Raw genomic sequence first — 16,793 nt, 5'->3', positions numbered from 1 at the left:
AAGCTTTGTGAAACTGTTGAAAGTTTTTGCATAGCTCATATTCAGTAACTAAAAATATGTATCGGAGAAGATGGCAAATTAGATGACATGTCGACTTTAAGGTTAATGCTACTTGGATTGTAAACTCTTTGGGACCTGTCTTTTTGTTATGTACTGTGCCCATCATATTGGGGTCCTCATCCCTGAATGGAGCTCAGTGGTGCTACTACTAAATGAAAAATAACAATTTAATTTACATTGTCGAAGCAGAGAAACACATTACAAAACAGATAGAAATGCTTTCAAGACCAGTATATTTTTTCTAAGCAAATAGTCCAATTGGATTTACAATCTGTATATATTCTCGGAAGCAGGCACTGTCTTTTTGTTAGATGAATGTACAGTGCCTAGCACAGTAGAGCCCCAATCCCTGACTGGAGCAACCAGGTGTTATCGTAATAGAAATAATTAGTAATGTTCAGTACTATAGTCCCAGGAACTTCACCCGCTTTGGGGCTATTTCCTGCCCTGACCTCCCACACCCAGCATTCACAACCCCTACCACTATTACCCACTTATATCCAGCATACCCAGCAGTACCAAGACCAGCATTTAAGGTGGGCCTCAGAGATGGTGGAAATTTGTTCAAATTTTGAAATTTCAACAACGTTTCAGCAAAAAAAAAAAAAAAAAAAAAAGTGGAAAAATGTGGATGGCATTTCTCTCTTCTTCCACCAACGGTAGAATTGACTGGAATCTTTTGGAACTATTGAAAAAAATTTGGGAAATTAAAAAAAAAAATCTGACCGTTTGCCCCATCTCCACGCAGCTCCAGTGAAATATATGTGCACTGGGTGGAAATGGACACTTACTTTCCTGAACTGAGGGTGGAAGGGAAGAGGTTGGTAGTTATCTACGGGCATGAGGAACGCCTCCAATGTGAAGCATAGCCTCCTGGCCAGACTGCCTCTGGGTTCAGGCACAAGAGCAGCAGGGAAGGAGAATCATTTAAAAAAAGAAACATTAGCCAGAGGTTTTAGAACCTTCAGATAGATTTGATTCAACTGAGGCATCTGGCTGAGCAGGTTGGTTGTTCTTATTCTTTTAAAACCCAGTCACCATATTCTTACTGCTGTCCAACACACAGCCCATTGTATAGTGAACACCCAAAGCCCTTATGCGTGCTGAGGCTTGTATGAATTTATCAACCCTGTCAATCCTTAAATCTACTCTTCCATTGGAATTTCCTCCTCATTTGACATCTGCTTCTTGATTCTGTCTATTACAAGTTAGGGTGACTAACTAGGTTAGTCACAGACCCTTCAGGAATATATCCTGGAAGGCACATTGTAATTGACAATATTTAACACAAGCCGCGACACAGCAACTATTATGGTTTCTCTTTGCTTTAATTTTGTATATGCAAATTGATTGACCAGCTCAGGTCTCCTTTTTCACAAATGAGGTCTAGGGAAGACAGCATTGCCTGGTGATTAGAAGAGGGGACTGGAATTCAGCAGGCCTGGGTACAATTCCCCAATTCTGCCACTGCCTCACTGTGTGAGCTGGGGCATCTATAAAATAGGTATGGTAAAGTGGATAGTATGTACATCGAGGCCAGAAGGGACCACTATGATGATCTAGTCTGATTTCCTGTAGAACGTAGGTCATAGCACCTCACCCAGTCATGAGAAGTGGACAATTATAGGACATGGAGGGGCATGGACCCTGGAAGCCTTGAGGTCTCCATTTCCAGGCATGGAGCCTGGAAGGTGAGCTGGTGGGCAACCAGGCAGGAAATCTGCTAAAATTGCCCCAGTGAAACATTTCAACAAATCGGCAAACTCTGGTGGAAGAAATGTTTTTGTCAAAAAAATTCTGACCAACTCTACTGAATAGTCTAAGCTGCTGTCATAAACTAGCCATCTCCCCATAAACCATGGGTTCGAATCCCCGCCCCCAGCATATCTATACATGAAGTGTAAGTATTATTAATCCTAGTCTGTACATTCCATTATGCAATTTCTATCGTGTGCATATAGGTGCATTTTTCAATAAATCAAAATAATAGGTGCAGCTGGCTGGATGCCCAGATATCACAGTTATATGCACGGTGTAAAACTCTCGATAGTTGTAACTGTATAATGACTACAAAAGCCTGTATACAAAAAAAAAAAAAAAGCCAAAAAGCTAGTCATACAAATATGGTCAGGCACATGTAGTCATATCCCCGGTGTTTGTTAGAGTAGGGGTGATATTATTCTGAAATTTCAGTTCCACCAACAAAACCCCATTCCATCTTTAGTGGTAACTCTTCTGCTCCACAGGATTCATTAAATGTGAATTGTTTTGTCCAATAAACATCTTGTTGCTAGCTCATATAAACCCTCTTGCTTTGTACCACTTGCAAGCAGAGTAACAAACGTGAACATTCCATCATTTGTAAGTGTTTCTCCTCCCACTAGATTTCATATTTTAAGCTAAGGTCAGCTTCCTTTGTTTAATTTATTTTTACAGGCTGCGTTGAAAGGGGTTACAGCAATAGTAATGTTTTTTTAAAAAAATAAGGAATAAATGAATTATTATATTCTTCTTGTGGTGGAATAATGGAGAAAGGTCCTCATGTTAGGCTGGTGGAATGCATGTCACTGTTTTGATACTTAAGAATTAGAAGTGATTCACTGCACAGAGCAAAATAGCAGCTGTGTTCAGATCCCAGACTTTTCTCTGTTGGGAAAGAATGGCTGTTAGTCATAAAAACTAGCATGCTCATTTTCTCCATCCTGGGATAATGGAACACTGTGGGACTGATCCAAAACCCATTGACCTCTTTTTCATTAACCTCACGGGATCGAGATGAAGAGGATTTGTTTGTTTTTAAACAGAAAGGCAGAAACGTTTCCATTTTTCCCCCCATGTAATTTAAGGGCAGGGGAATTATTTTATTTGCTACAAATAAGGACCATCAGTAAACAAAATTAACAGGTCCTGACTTGGGAATATTTAACAAGATTGACAAGACAGTTTAGGCTTCAAATCTCCAGGTCTGTAAACTAACCCACAAAAAGAGATTCCCTGCATCCAGTATGGAATACTATTCACCTCCAATGGGTATGCCATTAGCCATCTGTAAAATGGTATCTGATTACTTGCTTACTGTACCCCTCCAGGTTGGTGTGAAGCTTAGCTAATATTGGAAAAGTGCTTTAAGATTCTCTACTTAAAATCATAGAATTGTAGGACTGGAAGGAACCTCGAGAGGTCATCCTCTGGACCCATGGCAGGACTAAGTATTATCTAGACCATCCATGACAGGCGTTTGTCTAACCTGCTCGTAAAAATCTCCAATGATGGAGATTCCACATCTTCCGTAGGCAGTTTACTCCACCCTGACAGAGAGGAAGTTTTTCCTAGTGTTCAACCTAAATCGCCCTTACTGCAATTTAACACCATTGTTTCTTGTCCGATCTTCAGAGGTTAAGGAGAACAATTCTTCTCCCTTGTAACAACCTTTTATGTGCCTGAAAACTGTTATCATGTCCCCTCTCAGTCTTCTCTTCTCCAGACTAAACAAACCCAATTTTTTCAATCTTCCCTCACAGGTCATGTTTTCTAGACATTTAATCATTTTTGTTGCGCTTCTCTGGACTCTCTCCAATTTGTCCACATCCTTCCTCAAATGTGGTGCCCAGAACTGGACACAATACTCCAGTTGGGGCCTATTAGAGCAGAATAGAGTGGAAGAATTACTTCTTATGTCTTGCTTACAACACTCCTGCTAATGCACCCAAGAATGATGTTTGCTTTTTTTGCAACAGTGTTACATTTAACTCATATTTAGCTTTATGATCCCCAGATCTCTTTCCACAGTACTCCCTCCTAGGCATTCCATTTTGTATGTGTGCAACTGATTGTTCTTTCCTAAGCAGAGTACTTTGCATTTGTCCTTATTGAATTTAATCTTATTTACTTCAGACCATTTCTCCAGTTTGTCCAGATCATTTTGAATTTTAGTCCTACCTCCATAGCACTTGCAACCTTCCCAGCTTCGTATCGTCTGCAAACTTCATAAGTGTACTCTCTATGCCATTATCTAAATCATTGATATTGAATAGAATCGGAGCCAGAACTGATCCCTGCAGGACCTCACTTGATATGCCCTTCCAGCATGATTGTGAACTACTGATAACTACTCTCTGTGAATGGTTTTCCAATCAGTTATGCACCCAGCTTCAGTAGATCCATCTGGGCTGTATTTCCCTAGTTTGTTTATGAGAAGGTCGTGTGAGACAGTATCAAAAGCCTTACTAAAATCAAGATATACCACATCTACTGTTTTCCCCCTATCCACAAGGCGTGTTACCCTGTCAAAGAAAGCTATTAGGTTGGTTTGGCACCATTTGTTCTTGACAAATCCATGCTGACTGTTACTTGTCACCTTATTATCTTCTAGGTGTTTGCAAACTGATTGCTTAATTATTTGCTCCATTATCTTTCCGGGTACACAGAAGTTAAGCTGACTGGTCTGTAATTCCCCGGGTTGTCCTTATTTCTCTTTTTATAGATGGGCACTATATTTGCCCTTTTCCAGTCTTCTGGAATCTCTCCCGTAGGGTGACCAGATGTCCTGATATTATAGGGACAGTCCCGATTTTTGGGTCTTTATCTTATATAGGGTCCTATTACACCCTCCCGCCCCCCCCCCCCACCCCTTGTCCCAATTTTTCACATGTGCTGTCTGGTCACCCTACTCTCTGGTCTTCCATGACTTTTCAAAGATAATTGCTAATGGCTCAATATCTCCTCAGTCAGCTCCTTGAGTATTCTAGGATGCATTTCATCAGGCCCTGGTGATTTGAAGACATCTAAGTAATTTTTGACTTGCTCTTTCCCTATTTTAGACTCTGATCCTACCTCATTTTCACTGTCATTCACTATGTTAGATGTCCAATCGCCACCAACAGTCTTGTGAAAACTAAAACAAAGAAGTCATTAAGCACCTCTGCCATTTCCACATTTTCTGTTGTTTTTCCCCCCTCATTGAGTAATGGTCCTACTCTGTCCTTGGTCTTCTTCTTGCATCTAATGTATTTGTAGAATGTTTTCTTGTTACCTTTTATGTCCCTATCTAGTTTGATCTCATTTTGTGTCTTGGCTTTTCTAATTTTGTCCCTACATACTTATGTTATTTGTTTATATTCATCCTTTGTAATTTGACCAAGTTTCCACTTTTTGTAGGACTCTTTTTTGAGTTTTAGATCATTAAAGATCTACTGGTTTAGCCAGGGTGGTCTCTTGCCATACTTCCTATATTTCTTATGCAGTGGGATAGTTTGCTCTTGTGTCCAGCCGCCCAAAATCCTGAGCTTAGCTTAAAAATCATGAGGGTTTGGGGGTTTTTTTGTTTTTTGTTTTTTTGAAAAAAACATAGTCCCTTGGAGTTTCTTTTTCATTCCCTTCAGGTTTCTTAACAATTAGGGTGCGAACACAGTATTGCCAACTCCAAATGTTCAGCAATCAGGAGTCTGGCCCTAAAAATCATGAGATTGGCTTACAAATCACGAGGTTTCTTTAAAATAATAAATGTATGTGTGTGTGGGAAGGGGGAGGGGTTATTTCTCTTCTAGCTAAGTTGGGATAGAGTGTTAAGCATAAGGGATTCACATATGCTGGAGGTGACCACTGAAAATGAAGCTGGCAATTATAGCATTAGCAAGCAGTGAGGAGTGCTACAAATTGTTATGAGCCATAAAACCAGTCCCTGAATCAATGATTTTTAGCTTTCAGGCTTGCCTCTTGAAGGTATTGTGCAGGTTTCCTTGAGGACAAGGACTGACAGGTCAGATACGGAGTGAAAAGTGAGAGTAGCCAGCTTCCATCTCTGAGCAGCCCTTGCAAATGCCCACAGCATATTTTTCAGATCACTGTAAGCCAACTGCCCCACTGTTAATTTCTTTGGCTGCATCTTGTATCACAAAGTTCAGAAAATAATAATTGGTCTCGTGTTTAGCGCTTTTGCCATGTGTATCTGTGATAGGGAGGGGAGTTGCATTTGCTTAGAGTACAGGAGATAAAGGAGCTTCTGGCTGGAATTACAAGGCTGTGGACTAGCTCTATGCCTTGACCTGTAACAAACGGCTGTAAATTCTTCAGCTTTTGTTATGTTTTCCAAAGGTCATGGTCTTTAACAGTTTGTTTAGTGGAGGAGGAGGAGGAAAGACATCCTGTTAAATTGTTCAGTAGTATATGATGATTGTTTCCCTCAGACTGGCAGCTGGTGCTGACACAGTGCTGTTCTTCAGGTGTTACTTTGATGGAGAGTTCCCCCTTACACCGCAAGAAGCAGCAGGGGTGGCAGGAGGCTCCACTTAACCAGCTTTGGTTGAAGAAGAACCTGCAGAGTCTGTCAGAGCGGGACCCATAGCTGACTCTCTATCCTTTTCATTACATTTCAGATGGAGACCAAGCTTTGCTCCAGCCTAATTGCCTACAGCTGAAATGAGCTTTCGCGGAGATCTAGTGCAGGCACAACGGCAGGATTGCAGTGGCCGGCCTGTACTGGTACAACAGCCAACCCCAAACTAGTAGAGTATGGAGTCCTGGAAGGCAAAGACATTTAGAAACCCCAAGTGGGATGAGGAAGAGGAGATACAGTTTTACTGTGCCATGGGCTGGCTTTGTGCAGCAAAGCTCCTTGATGCGGTGTGATCACATTGCGACTCCACACCATAATGCAGCATCCATATTTGAAAGGATGTTACTATAGTAAATGTTGCTTTGGGAGGCTGGGTCCTCCCATGCTTTCCTAGGCGGTGTCTTTCAGATGCATGGTTATGCCCTCCTGCTCTTCCCTGGTAGTTATTAAAATGGAAGGTAAAGATGCCAGGGCCCTTTTCAAAAAGGCTGTTCTCTCCATTGCCTTCATATACATCCCCTTCATTGGATAACAGGTTTTAAATGACAAGGTTATGTGGCATCTACTGCTGAGCACAAAATGGCTGTTGCGTTTGCTCCTTGCCTGTATCCAGCTCCTTGCTAAGGTTTTGAGACCTAGAGCATAAAATATGTTATGTGAAACCAGATTCATGAGGGAGATCAGGTAACAGGAGATGGCACAGGAAGACTCTAGGCCTGGTTCTACACACAGTCCCCATACAGCATTCCCACTGAAGAGAAATGGAGGTGGTTTGCTAACTAAGGCCCTGACCCAATACCCATCAGTAGCAAAGGGACTTCAGTGGCCTTGGGGTTGGGCCTTAACAGAACAAAGATTTTTTTCACTACTCATGCTGGTTTTCCCAAGGATAAATTAGGCCATGTCATCACTAGAAATGCTGCAGTGGCACAGCTGTAATGCTTCAGTATAGGCAGTCAAAACAGTCCTGGGAGGGGGTCTCCCATCACTGTAGTTAATCCACCTCCATAAGGGGTGGTGGCTGGGTCGGCGGAAGAATTCATTCTGTTGACCTAGCACTGTCTACCCTGGGGGTTAGTTTATCTTAACTACATTGCTCAGGAGTGTGGATTTTTCACACCCCCCGAGCAACGTAGCTGGATTCACCTAACTATTTAGTGTAGATCTGGCCTTAGATTAACAAATTCTGCCAGCGGATGGCAACCACTCTACCTGCTGGTCTCGTCGAGCACCCATGTTCAGAGAGAACTCCCATCTGGCCAAATAGGTTGAGACAGCTGGCCATTAGGACCTTAAAAAAAGAATAAGGAGAAGAACGCTTACTTTCTCCTAGGCATGTGGCTGAACTACACAAACCAAACCAACACAAAAGACAGACCAGTAGAACAGGGGGGAAATGCCAGTAGTAAAATTCTTCCATAGTGACAAGAACTGTAATAAGATAAAGATTCAGTGTGCTTACCTTTTGCATGGAGGGATTAAGGTGAAAAGAAGTTCTGATACAAACCCCACATTTCTGTTCACATTTCTTTTAAAATACATGTCTTTCCACCTTTTTAATTTTAAAAAGCATGTAGGTTAAGCCTACACTTCTCTGTGGCTAAGAGGAATGGGGTCTGATTGATTGTAATAAGGGACAGTCTAAATGAAGTGCTTGGACTTGCCCCAGGCTCTTCTATCTGCAGGTGCTGGTGAGCCCTCACCCATGAGAATGACTTTTTGGAACATAAGTGATTATTTACTGCTGAAACAAGCCAAAGGCTATGCTTTTCCTTGCTGCTCCCAGCCCTCGGCCTCCAACAGGAAATGTATTTAGTTTTCAAATCCCTCTCCGAGCAAAAGAAATTCCAGAAAAATAGCAAAAAACTTTCAGAGAGTCTCCTCTTCTGTAAGAAAATATTAGCTCGGGTTTAAAAGAGGATGTCCTGTGGCTAAGCTACTCTATGACTGGGATGGAGTTGGGCTGTTGTATGTGGGAGTCAGTGACAGGACCCTGGAGAAGGCCGCCCCACCCTATTCCACCCCACACCCAATTTTTGAAACACAATAAATCACCAACAGGATGTTCTCAAACAATGCTCGCAAAAGGACTTGTTGTCTGATCCTTCTCAATCTGTCACTGATTTCCCCATCAAAATAGTTTGTGCAACCAATCCCAGCTGTATCCCTAGTGTTTTGTAGCTAATAAATAAAATCCAAATGTTAATTCTTTGGCTCACAAATCTCAGTGCCAAGAAATGAATAATCTGTACAGGGCTAAACAAACAGTATATTGATGGGGTGGAGCTGGGGGGGGAACAGGGGGGACTGAGTCAGAGAGACAGACATACACAAGCATAAGGACTGCAAATGGTGCATCAAAGCTTCTTCTGTCAGAAGGGTCGGACACATGCTATTTGTTTTTTGTCTGCTAATCTCGTTACGTGTTAAACTATTGGTCTTTCTAAGCAACACTGTAGGCATTTTAAAACACAAAAATGGCAGAATTGTTCTCCTATACACTAACATGTAGTAAGACTCGCCTTATTTGTCTTTCTCTGTTAGCAATGCAACAGTAGCATTTGGCCTCCATAGCTCTCGGCAGGTGGCTAAGTGCGATCATCCTCATTTGACAAATGAGGGAAACTGAAATTCTTGGGCTTTTCAGAGGAGCCCAAGGGAGTTAGGCACCTACATCCCCTTGAAATTCAATAGGTTTAACTCCCTTAGCAAATCCAAACCTTTTCTCCGAGGTCTCACAGCAAGTCAATGCAGAGGCAAAAATAGACCTGACGTCTCTGGCATCTCAGTTTAATGCCCTAGCCACTGGATATGGAACAGTCATTGCGGTTCCATATCCAGTCCCTGGATACTGACTCCTGTCACAAACAGGGTATCAAGATTTGCAACCGTGACCCAAGTCAGGTGATTGAGGCTAGGAACTGAAAACGATCCATTTGCCAGCACTCCTGTGTGTCATACCTTTTTCACAAGCCATACTGTCCTTCTCTGATGAAGGGATCAATCCTCTTTTCCAACAAAAGCTGGGCAGTTCTATATGCTGGGTGAATAATGGAAACAAACATTAGTTGGAAAATTTATATTAAAGATCTCATAAAGTGTGTTGAATAAGTTGATGGGTGACCTATTATTTTACCAGCTCTAATTAAAACAATAATACTTGAGTTCTTGATGATTCATGTAGGCTGGAAGCAGCTTAATTGTGAAGGAAGTAACATGCTGCAATTTTCAGGTTGCAAAACTAGCTTAAATAAAAGACTTCTTCTGATCAAGGTCACATGGCATTAGTATTCAACAACACACACAAGGTTATTTGGCATTCAGTGGAATTCTCAGCTGTGTGTGTAGGGTGGAGGGGGATTCAAGAAAAACGGGGAGGGGAATACCTAATAAAATCACCAGTTGTGACAGAAAGTTATAAAGGTGGGTGAGCTAGTTAGGTCTGTCCAGGGTTAATGTAACTCATGTACGGTAGTTGGCACTTATGTGCAGATAACTGATGCTGCTGTCAGCATTACAGCAGGAAGATTGTATCTTCATAGGATAAAGGACTGTATTTTCACAAGGGTAAATTGATCTGGAAAGGGACATGTTAGGTATAACCAGGCTTTTCCTATGCTGTCTTTTATCACCTACTTTTTCCTTGATCAAACACACTCAACTTGTATGGTCAGTGCAAGGAAAGTCATATTTCCCTTTATGCTGGATAAACCTCTTTGTCCTCCTTATAGTATTGCTGGCTCAGTCTACCTATCTGATTACCTTCACGGCCCTGATGGCCGTAGTACTGATGGAGCTGCAAAGACAAGATTCTCCTTATTTTGTAATGCCCAGAGTTGTGTTAGATATTTCACAGAACACGAAAACCAACAATCATAGAATCCTAAGACTGGAAGGGACCTCAAGAGGTCTGCTAGTCCAGTCCCCTGCACTCATGGCAGGACTAAGTATTATCTAGACCATCCCTGTCAGCTCCAATGACGGAGACTCCACAACCTCCCTAACCAATTTATTCCAGCGCTGAACCACTCTGACAGGAAATTTTTCCTAATGTCCAACCTAAACTGCCCTTGCCGCAATTTAAGCCCATTTCTTCTTGTCCTAGCCTCAGCGGTTAAGGAGAACAATTTTTCTCCCTCCTCCTTGTAATAATCTTTTATGTACTTGAAAACTGTTATCATGTCCCCTCTCAGTCTTCTCTTGTCCAGACTAAACAAACACAGTTTTTTCAATCTTCCCTCACAGGTCATGCTTTCTAGACCTTTAATCGTCTTTGTTGCTCTTCTCTGGATTTTCTCCAATTTGTCCACATCTTTCCTGAAATGTGGCACCCAGAACTGGCCACAATACTCCAGCTGAGGCCTAATGAGCGCAGAGTAGAGCGGAAGAATTACTTCTCGAGTCTTGCTTACAACATTCTTGCTAATACATCCCAAAATGTTTGCCCCACCCCCCCTTTTTTTTGCCACAGTGCTAAGATAGTCCTTGTTCCCAAACAGCTTATGAACTATACTGATGTGACATAAGTAGGTATGAATAATAGTGGGAGTGAAGGAGATAGAAGGAGAAGGAGGCAAAGAGATACAGCAATCCCTTGTCTACACGGAAAAGGGATTGTCTGTATAGATATACCAGTAGAGCTTTAAGCAGCGTCTCCACTAGTGGGGTTTGCTGGTATATTGGCCACAGTTCTTTTGATGGTATAGCTTATACCAGTTCCCCAAACAGAATAGGCTATATTGACAAAAGGACTTTTTTTGCTAGTATAAATGCATACAGCTATGCTGGTAAAACTTTCTAGTGTAGACTAGGCCAGCAGGTTTTGCTGGTATAGCAATACTGAGAAAACCCTCTGGTGCAGATGCAGTTGTAGTTGTATGAAAGTGCTTAAATTGGTATAGTTGCATTTACAGTAGGGCTTTTACTGACATAGCTACATTGGTCGAAATATTACACTCCTAACCGACATAGCTATGTCAGTAAAACATCTAGTTGTAGACCAGGCCTAGGATCATGTGCAGATTCAGATAGGGGAGGATAGAGCAAGGCAGCTGAATTAAACGGTGTTCTCGTTTTTTTTCCTAAAAAATATTTATTAAAGCTATTTTATCACTGTATATCTTATTCTTGACAAAGAGGCATTGTAGTCTTTGTTCTGTTCCGAGGACCCGATCCCATACAGGGCTGACACACAAGCTAGCTTCATCTCCCTTCTACACATCATCACCCTGCAAAGCCTTACTCAAAACTTGAAGAGTTTTTGAAAATTGCCTACTTTCCTTTCCCCGTGAGTGTTCTGTTTGGCACAGTTCTGCACTTCTGGGCTATGTCTGGAGCTACCCGGGGAAGTGTGAAAGGCCAGAAATCTCCTGAGGCAGCCTAGTTTGGCAGGTCCAAGCAGTTTGGTTGCTGTAGATAACCATCTGAATTTTGGAGTTGTTTATCTGAACCAACTTCACATGCTACACCTCTTGAGATTGACTCATTCAGGGTTAGTACAGCAGAAGCTGGCATCCCCGATTAAGAAATAGGTAGAGATATAATGGTTGTATGTGACCAATCCTAATAGTTTCTTGCCTTGTACTGGAGACACCCTTCCCTAGCACATGCTGGAGGTCAAATGTGGGAGGTTCGGATGTCCATACCCACCGAAAAGGAACTACACACACTCACATGCTGTTAGAACACATACAAAAAGGGCCTTCATTTCATTTGCTCAAACAGTTAGGGGTCGAAAAAAACTGTAATAGCAGCTCTGGGAAAACTGCAGGGTAGCCCTCCATCCTGCCGTAGACACATCTATGAATTAGACTGAGCTCTAAGATTAGACCAGACAATTCATTGGACTGAATGGATCAGAACTACAAGTTCATTCCCCTCTCCATCTCTGACTCTCCACCCACCGTTCCCTGCTCCTGCTGAATTGCCCTTTCTCTGAAGGGTCTGTGCAGATCATGGTGATTCCTTGCATGCTGCCCACACAATAATGTATATAACACCCTAATGTTCTTAACAAAATCAGAATAATATGCCGAGGCAAGGCGCCTGGTGGTCTGTGGCTTGAAAGTAGGTGGGCATTGAGCTGTCACTACCAGCCTCCATCATTTGAGGGCACCCTAGTCTTTGATGTAGGGAGTAGTATATCAGCCATCTCTCATGACGGGGCAGCTGTCTTTCATTGAAATGCTCTCTTTCTGCCAAAGCCCTGGGTTAGTGCTGCTGGGAATTGCTTCTTTATTGGTGGCAGAGCACATGTTGGACTCATAGATCACCAGTCTTATTGGTGTACTGGGGATTGAGCGGGATTGCCGCCAGGAGGGAGGTGTTGGCATACCAGCACTGCCATTGATTATTCTTAATTATCATTTAATTTAACCTCCAGTTAGAGTTAATCCAATTGTCACTTTCTCCTGAGTTTTACTGCCGAGATGATTTAGAGCAAGGAGGCACTTGTCTTGAGGTTTCCCTGGCTTCCCAGATGGCTATTTTATATCCTTTTCCTTCATTTGTAATAGAGCCAGGCAAATAATTGATTTGCCTGAATTTAGTCTCCTCTTCTGCGTCAGATTTGTCTGCAAGCAGCTTTCGATTGTATTTATTAGTGAAAAATTATTTCTCAAGTAATAATTCCTGGGCTGTGGCTTGTGTGTGAGCAGCTATTTGATAACGGAAGTTCGCGCTGTGTGTTTAGTTTTCATTGGCCCTATAGTCAGGTCACATGGCATTGTTTCAATTTCCTGATTGGATGGGCATAACTCTTGGAATCCGATTTTGAATGATCAGGTTCAAAATTACTTTTCCCAATATTTGCTTAAAATGCTCTGTTTCCACTAATATTTTGGCCAGGAAAATCATTTGCTAATATATAAGAAGAAAGCAAACATAAACAAGAGTGACAAGGGGAGATTGCTTTCTGGCTGAGTTATCTGCAGGGGCTGATCCAAAGATCTGGGGATTGATCAGGATGAACTGCTATTGCTTTGGCTAAAGGACAACGCTATTATATGAGGGGCAGCAGCAGAGTCACAAACCTCCTAATGGTTCAGCCACTAGAGGTGGACAAAGACCTACGTTAATCTTAATGTCAGTTACACAAGCATAGCTGTTTTCTGTTTGGTTGAATAGTCACAGAATTTTTGACAGGTACTTGCCCAACGCCACTGGAATAATATTGGCAATAGCTCTTTCTATCCATGTGCATTACAAAAAACATCAATTAAACGCCACAATCGTTTTATGTAGGTCACCATTTTACTGCGAAAAGAGATGGGTCTCGCTGGGGCTCATTGGCATCTCACTCTATGTGACTAGATCCCTCCTGCATGCAGTCTGGGACTGTGGTGAGCCCGCTGTGCACCCCTGACTCTCTCCCCCCCTTGTCCCTGCTTGCCGGGACCCGATCAAAAAAAGAAGCAACAAGCTGCAACAAGCTACAAGCCAAAGAAGCAACAAGCTACAGGTCAAAAACTAGCCAACAAGCAACTCACAAGCCAGTTAAGCCAAAACCAGGCCCAATTCCTGCATTTTTTTTCGCAGGTTTGGCACGTCTGCTCATAGGCCTAACAAGATCATTGCAGAACCCTGATTTTCATCCATCGCCAGGACTGCCTGTGCGGTGCAGTCTGTGTGCTGTAACCAGACTGACACAGGAAAAGATTGAGGTAGTCAGATACCCAGGGAATTATCTTCTCTCCAAAACTTTCTCTCTAACCTTACCCAAAGGTGGAAGGATAGAGACAAGATGATAGCTGGCCGGTGTGTCAGCAGCCAACGATGGCTGTTTGAGTGGTCATACAACAGCTCCTCTGTGCTTTGCAGAGGTGTCATGTATTTGCCAACTGTCTTTGGTTGGTCAGATTGGCTCAATTCTCCTTCCCCACCACCCCCAGCCAGCACTGCAGCAAAGTGGAATTTTAGTGCTAAGGGAAGGTGACAATTGGACAACCCTGGAGAGTGAAATTCACAGATAAGATCAGTAAGGGAAGTGGCAGTAGAAGCTACCACCACCACTTCCTCTCAGGGTGCCTTGGCCCTGGCCTGGTGGGACCCCTGAAGGAAGGCAAAAGTAATTGTGTCTCCATGCTCATGGAGTTTCCCTGATGAGACTCCCAACATGGGTGCTATTTTTGAGGAGAGAATTTTCTACCTCACTAAACATAATAAACTAAGGGCCTGATTGCTGAGGAACTGAGAACCCCCAACTCCCACAGAAATTCTCAGTAGGATTCAAGGGTGCTCAGCACCTCACAGGAAATACTCAGCTCCTTGAGGGACTTAACCCTACGTTCCACATCTTTTGTCTTGTTTTAGAAACTATCAAAGTCATCGGGCTGGTTTAAATTGGGTACAACAGAGCTCTTCCTCTTCCTACTCAGCCGGCTCCGACCTCAGCAGCTCGAGTTACATAGGCTTGTGTGTCCTCAGCAGCCAGTTACGATTTGGTTCAACATAATCTCATTAGAAGAATTTAAGTTAGAGAAGAGTTTTAGTAACAAAACAAAACAAAGGATAGAGTAAAGCAGATCCACTGCTCCGCAGGAATAAAAAATGACCCTGTATTCCCCTAAGCACATGGGGCTAGAGAACACACCCATTCTATAATGAAAATAAAAAAAAGTTAAAGCTTGTTTTGTTCCAATAAACACGGGACTTCAACTTTACTTTCCACAAAGCTTTGACGGGGCAGTGGAAGAAATTTGAGCTATCTCACAATGTTCCCTTGGCATAACACGGTGCTTTCAGTCTCATTATTATTGCATTATATGTTGCACATCTGTTACTGGTCAGGAGCCAAACTATTTAATTCTATTAGATACATCTATACAGCTAAGTGATAATCTACACCAGGTTTATGGAACAAGCACTTAATTCTTGGCAGGGAGCAGCTCAAGACTCGTACAAGAGCAACACAATATATGCAGCACGGTTGTAGATCAGTGTCAGAAACTGGCCAGAAATCATTTCTGCGTTCTTCTGCATGTAGGCATTCTAGTGTGGGAAACTATTCATTCAATTTATTGTTATAACATCTGTAAGTTATTGTTGGGGAGGGTGGGGAGAGAGAAGAGGGGGGGAATCCGCAGAGTGAAAAATGTTTACCTAACAAAATACTAACCCTTACAGGGGGTTTCACGTCAGCACTCTATAAATAATAGGATTCTTTTAATGCACATGTGGTAGTATTTACCCTACAGAGAGGTACACAAATTCATGTCCTGTTCAGTAACTTCTATACCCTGTGGTTGCTTGGGCATGTATCTTTGCCATGCATATTTGAGCAAATCCATCTTTTATCTATTTAACATAGCTACTGAAAAACAGGTTACGTTGCATGGCCTTTCTCTGTGTGAGTATGTGTGTGGGTCCACATGCCAATCCTGGATTTCAGAGCGTTAGTCTAAAAAGAATGAGATCAGATACTCAGTGGGTGTAAACTGGCATAGCTCCCATTGAAGTTAATGGAGCAACACCAATTTACACCAGCTGATGATCTGGATTGCATTACTCCTTTCCCTCCTTCAGCACCATGTGAAAGCCACAAAACCCTCCTCAGATGTTAACGAATGTAGCCCTAGCAACATAACACCCTCAGCAAGGTAAGTAAATATGTGCAGGAAACTGAGGCACAAAGAGATTATGACTTACTCAGGGTCACACTGGGAAGTCTATGGCAGAAGTGGGACGAGAATGTGGTTCTCCTGACTATCAGCAGCGCCTGTGCCTTTGTTGTACCAATAAATTAAAAATCAGCAGGATCTTATTAAAGGGAAAAAGGCAAAATACCACATTTATTGTGAATACAGAAAGAATCATAGTAAGCAGTTAGTTATAGCTATAACATTCCATTCAATCTCATATTTATTCACACATTCATTCATACAAACACACACACACATGTTCTGCAAGGTTGTTATCATAGTAAGCAGTTAGTTATACCTATAACATTCCATTCAATCTCATATTTATTCACACACACACACACATTCACACACACACACATGTTCTGCAAGGTTGTTATCATAGTTACCAGCCTTAGAGTTGCTCATGCCAAGCCACTGGCCAGGTGGCCTGGACATGAGGAGGGAGCAGGGCCTTGTCAGATGCTCATCTGATGCTCCTGGAAGTTGCTTTGCAGAATCAGACCCCAAAGTTCTCACTTTTTAGAGTCTATTTTTATAGGAATTTCTTCCTATGCCAGTCTATGGGAATTGCTTCATCATGCTGTTGCTGAATCAATCAGCAGATAGCACATTCCTGACGGCTCCAAGATGTTATCTTGTTCTTTGGTTCTCCCATTCTTGAGGCTGTTGGGTGGATTCCAGTCTGCCCTCCGGGGGTCCTCTGGTTATTTCCACTTGACGCCTTCTTCAGCCGATGGACACTGGATTCTTAGGCTGGC

At 42.4% G+C, this 16,793-nt stretch overlaps 1 long non-coding RNA gene across 1 annotated transcript; it reads right to left on the bottom strand.

The window, feature by feature from the left end:
* Nucleotides 1-2,041: 2,041 nt before the first annotated feature.
* On the bottom strand, nucleotides 2,042-16,150 carry LOC122466710. Its single transcript, XR_006292439.1, has 4 exons — nucleotides 16,040-16,150; nucleotides 9,356-9,434; nucleotides 7,607-7,685; nucleotides 2,042-7,029 (listed from the first exon to the last, which is right to left on the bottom strand). It is a non-coding gene; the product is annotated as an uncharacterized LOC122466710 (long non-coding RNA).
* Nucleotides 16,151-16,793: the final 643 nt, after the last annotated feature.

The sequence above is a fragment of the Chelonia mydas genome, chromosome 7 (genome assembly GCF_015237465.2).
Source record: "Chelonia mydas isolate rCheMyd1 chromosome 7, rCheMyd1.pri.v2, whole genome shotgun sequence".
NCBI lineage: Eukaryota > Metazoa > Chordata > Testudines > Cheloniidae > Chelonia > Chelonia mydas.
Note: the sequence above shows the minus strand (reverse complement) of the source record. Positions and strands in the feature narration are given on the sequence as shown.